Source organism: Antechinus flavipes, chromosome 1, assembly GCF_016432865.1.
Source record: "Antechinus flavipes isolate AdamAnt ecotype Samford, QLD, Australia chromosome 1, AdamAnt_v2, whole genome shotgun sequence".
Lineage (NCBI taxonomy): Eukaryota > Metazoa > Chordata > Mammalia > Dasyuromorphia > Dasyuridae > Antechinus > Antechinus flavipes.
Window position 1 is genome coordinate 479,177,927 of NC_067398.1, and position 6,000 is coordinate 479,183,926.

Sequence of the window (6,000 nt, forward strand, 5' to 3'; positions counted from 1 at the left end):
TAGGCATAAGGCCTAAACTCAGATATCCAGAAATACAATATCTCAAATATAGTATGAGGAAACAAGGGAAGAGAGATTTAGGGAAAAGAATATACACAGGTCTCAGTCTCTGAAGAGGTGCTGGACCTTTGGTGCAATGATAGCGACAGAATGAAGTCACAAGGTTTATGATCCTCTGAGAACTTATTTTCCATACCTGGCACACCTAAGTTATCCTATATTCCCCTTAATCTTCTTTTCCATATTTGTGTAAGAGTTGGGTAAGCAGGGAGGGTGGGAGTAGAAAAGGGAAAAGATAAAGTATCTCCTCTCCCTTGGGCCTAGGATTGGTTGCAGGTACCAAGCCAAATTAGTTTGGTTTCTCACTTAAGGAATCAGTCAATCCCAATTTCTAAATCTCTTTGCAGATTGATCCACATAGTCAAGAAAGCTCTATAAGAGTCCTTCTGAAATAGGAATACAATTTTCTTCCTTTTTTAAATATATTTTTCATATGGTAATTTCTTTTTATCTTTAAAAATTTTTTTAATTAAAGCCTTTTATTTTCAAAATATATACATGGATAGTTTTTGACATTCACCCCTACAAAACCCTATGTTCTAATTTTTCCCCTCCCTTTCCTCCACTCCCTTCTCCAGTCATCAAGTTACCCAATATATGTTAAACATGTACAATTTCTCTATACATATTTCCACAAATATCATGATGTACCAGAAAAAATCAGATCAAAAGAAAAAAAAATTAAGGATTTATAGATATCTTTTCAAAAATTCTTTCCCTCTCTCATGGAACCATCCCATATTTTAAATAATATTTTTAAAGAAAAAAAGAAAGATTGAAAAAATCTGTATTAACTAAGCAATACATTGAAAAGTTTGAAAATGTACACTTGTGGACTTCTCACCTCTCTCAGCAAAGTAGTGGAATGGCGGTGTTTTGTCATATCTCTTCTTTCCAACCATATTTGTTCTTTAAAACTTTTGCTACATTCCATTTTAGTGTGTGTGTGTGTGTGTGTGTGTGTGTGTGTGTGTGTCTATTTTTTCCATTTACATTATTGTTTTAGTCACTGTGTATATTATTTTCTTGGCTCTGCTTACTTCACTCTATATTAGTTCATGTACATGTTTCCATGCTTCTTTGTATTTATCTCATCTGTCATTTCTCATAGCATTGCTATATTCCATTACATTTGTATGCCACCATTTGATTATTCCCCAAATGATAAGAATCAACTTTATTTCTAATTTACAAATAATGGTGTTATAAAAGTTTTGGTTCTGATAAAGATCTCATTTCTAAAATGAGAATTGACTCAAATTTATAAGAATACAAGCTATTCTTCAATTGATAAATGGTCAAAGGATATAAAGAGACAATTTTCAGATGAAAAAATTAAAACCATTTCAAGTCATATAAAAATACTCTAAATCATTATTGATTAGAGAAATGCAAATTAAAACATTTCTGAGGTACCACTTCACACCTCTCAGATTGGCTAAGATGACAGGAAAGATAATGATGAATGTTGGAGGGAATGTGGGAAAACTGGGACAGATGCATTGTTGGTAGAGTTGTGGACTGATTCAATCATTTTGGAGAGCAATCTGGAACTATGCCCAAAGGGCTATAAAACTGTGCAGTTTTGAATTAGCAGTTTGTAGTCCAAGGAAATCATAAAGGAGAGAAAAGGACACACATGTGCAAAAATATTTGTAGCAACTCTTTTCGTGATAGCAAAGAATTGGAAAATGAGTAGATACCCATCAGTTGAGTAATGGCTGAATAAATTGTGGTGTATTACGGCAGTGGAATATTATTGCTCTATAAAAAATGATGAATAAGCTGATTTTAGAAAGACCTGGAAAGATTTACATGAACTGATGCTGAGGTAAATAAGCAGAACCAGAAGTACATCATATTCAGTAACAGCAAGATTGTGCAATGACCAACCATGAAAGACTTGGTTCTTCTTGATTTAGTGATTGAAGGCAATCCCAATAAACATGGGATAGAAAATGCCATCTTAGTTCAGAAAGAGAACTATGAAGATTGAACGTAAATCAACACATGCTATGTTTATTTCTTTTTTTTTTTGTTTGTTTTTTTCCTCTGGTTTTTCTCTTGATATGATTCATAAAGTAATGTGTATTTTTAAAAGTTTATATTCATAAAAATATGTAATGTAAACATTTTCTAAATAAATGGAATAGAAAAATGGGAGGGGAAAAAAAGAATTCTCCTGCGAATCCATCAGAACCAGAAATTTTTTCCTTCAGATAGTTCTTTTACAACCAATTCTACTTCTTTTTCTGAGACTGGATTAAGATATCAGTTTGCTCTTCTATTAAGTTAGGCATGTTATATTTTTAAATTTATTTATCTTTTTTTGTGTTGTCAATTTTATTAGTATATAAGTATCCATTTTAGCTTCTGATTATTATTTTTATTTCTTTTGGTTTTGTTGTGATCTTACCTTTTTCATTTGCTACTTTGATGATTTGATTTTCTGCCCCCAACTTTTTAATAGAATTGGTTAAAGGAATTTTTTGAACTTTTAAAAAGAAATAAATAGTAAGGGCAGCTAGGTGGAGCAGTGAATAGAGCACCAGTCCTGAAATCAGGAGAACCTGAATTCAAATACAAGTATCTTCTCAGCTTCTCCTTGACCAACTGTCTGCAATATTTCATCTGGAATCCTGTTTCCAAAGTGAGAGAAGTAATACATTTGGACCCCTACTTTTTTCTAATCAGTATTAATCATTTTAGAATTATATCAAAGTTCTGTATATAAAGGCCTCAGAACTGTGAGCTACAGATTCTAAGTTTACTTGCTTAATCATAGAGAATTAACTAAAGGTCCTGTGTCTTTGTTTTTCTTTGTCAAGCCCACTGTGGCAGAGATCACAATTACCTGGAAAGTCCCCCAAAATGTTTTTTTTATCTCGGTACCCATCACTTGTTCAATAGGAGTAAATGGCCATCTTTGACCACTTAGATTATTGACTGTGATACCTTGTATAATTTCCTCATGCCTACTCTAAGAAACCTGTTCAATTTATGTGGAAATATTCCTCGCTTTAACCAACTTTTTACCCTGATGACATATTATTTTGCTTATTCAATGGAATTATTCTGTATTTGGTATAGCTATTCTGGAATGACTGGGCACATCTAATCCTATAAAAATAGGACCCAGGAAGGAGGAGGAATCTCAGATTGTAAGGAAGAGCTGAAATCCACTTCATTAAAGGGTATGAACCCTTTAAGTATCAGGTGACAAAATCTGATTTCAAGAATATAAAAAATATTAGTATTTAAAAATAAACAATCAACAAATGAAACATCTGCAAAATTACAATAGAATCATCTTGTAGGGAATATTCACCAGAAAAAAAATCAGTTATACATTTATAGCCTAAAAATCCTTGCCAAATTTCTTTAGGATCTTGCAGGTTAGAATGTCTAGGATCATAATTCCTGGACAGAATTTCTCCAGAGATTCTCCCAAAAGTATAGGACCCAATTTTTGGTTCCATCTCTTGTTGAAGAAACATTTGACAATACAAAAAGATCGATTGTTCTCAGAATGAGACAAGCTTCAGGAAAGATTTCCCAGGCAAAAAGATTCTTTTTTAGCCTTGTATATCTTTTTTTCATGAAAATTCATCAGTCATATGACATGTTGAACTAAGATCAAAGGAGATCACAGAATCTCAGAGTTGGAAGAGAATTGAGAAATAATCTTTTCTGCTGTGTTACTAGCTTCTACTAGATTATCTGAAAGGGGAAATAATGACTCAGAAGATAGGATCAAGGATACACTTTTTGCTATCCTGGGGCACATATTCATCACAAACATTTCCCTTTAGGTGTTCTCTGTACTTTCTGTCCTGAACTACTTGATCAATGGATTATAAGCACATAAAAACATGATAAAAATATGTATTCATCTTTTGCAACCTCCTGGTAATTTAACATTAATTTAAGCAACTATTGTGTGCAGAGCACTGTGTCAGTCACTTGGGGAATTTTAATTTATATAAATTTTAATTTATATAAAGCCTCTCTTCCCTCCAAGAGTTTATTGAGGGTTTATAATCTAGGTTTCTTTTTAAAGGTTATATCTTAAACATAAATCACTCTAGCTCTCACTCTCATTGATTGACCAACAATAAGTCCCTGCCCAAGCCTCATTTGGTCATTGCTTGGATTCTGATGGCTTAGAATCAGTGTAAATAGCAATTGTTTCGCTTTGGGCTAGACACACTGAAGGTCTTCCCATCCTAGATTGATTTTTTTAATTAGGTAAAAGAGGTAATTTTTAACCTCATTTCTTCCTATCTAGCCTTAATCATTGAATGAGTGTTGCCTTGGACAAACTGGGAATGACTTTAGCTTAAAAAGATTAAGATCTTCCACTGGATCTAGTATCATCTCCAGTTGTCCTGATCTATATCTTGCCACTGGACCTAGATGGCTCCAGAGAGAGTGAGGCTAGTGACTTTGCACAGCTCCTCCTCACTTCCAATTCACTTGCACTTTCTGATGTCATGTTCTTCTTTGAAAAGAAACAACAATAATAATTTTGATTATTTTAAGTTAAAAAATTTTTGCATAAACAAAATTAATGCAGACAAGATTAGAAAGGAAGCAATAAATTGGGATAACATTTTTATATCAAAAGGATTTGATAAAGACCTCATTTCTAAAATATATAGAGAATTGACTTAAATTTATAATAGTTCAAGCCATTTTCCAATTGATAAATGGTCAAAGGATATGAACAGACAATTTTCAGATGAAGAAATTGAAATTATTTGTAGCCACATAAAAAGGTGCTCCAAATCACTATTGATCAGAGAAATGGAAATTAAGACAACTCTGAGATAACACCACACACCTGTCAGATTGGCTAAGATGACAGGAAAAGATAATGATGAATGTTGGAGGGGATGTGGGAAAACTGGGACACTGATACATTGTTGGTGGAATTGTGAACGGGATCTAACCATTTTGGAGAGTAGTTTGGAACTATGCTCAAAAAGTTATCAAACTATGCATATCCTTTGATCCAGCAGTGTTTCTACTAGGATTATATCTCAAAGAGATTCTAAAAGAGGGAAAGGGACCCACATGTGCAAAAATGTTTGAGGCAGCCCTCTTTGTAGTGGCAAGAAACTAGAAACTGAGGGGATGCCCATCAACTGGAGAATGGCTGAATAAATTATGGTATTTGAATGCTATGGAATACTATTGTTCTGTAAGAAACAATCAGCAGGATGATTTTAGAGAGATTTACATAAACTGATGCAAAGTGAAATGAGCAGAACCAGAAGATCATGATACACGGCAACAACAAGACTATATCATGATCAATTCTGACAGACGTGGCTCTCTTCAACATTGATATGATTCAAACCAGTTCCACTTGTGCAGCAATGAAGAGAGCCATCTACACCCAGAGAGAGAACAATGGGAACAGAGGGTGGAACACAACATAGCATTTTCACTCTCTATGTTGTTATTTGCTTGCATTATTTTTTTCTCAGTTTTTCTTTTTCTTCCTTCTTGATCTGATTTTTCTTGGGCAACCAGATAACTGTATATATATGTATACACATATTAGATCTAACATGTATTTCAACATATTTAACATAAATTGAACTACCTGCCAGATAGGGGAGAGGATGGGGGAAGAAGGGGAAATTTTGCAACAAAATATTATACAATTATCAATGTTGGAAAAATTACCCATGTATATATGCTCTGTAAATAAAAAGCTTTAATAAAAAAAAAAAGAAAGAAAGAAAAGAAACAACAACAAATAATACAGTCTATCAGGGAGATGAGAATTCAAAGGCAAGTAACTGTAACACAAAATAGTACAGGAGTGGAGAAAAGATCATATTGGGGCAGATTATTACCAAGATGAAAAATTAGGAAAACTTTTTGGAGAAGAAAGAATTTAAGTTGAACTTTTAAGAATGAGTAGGAATT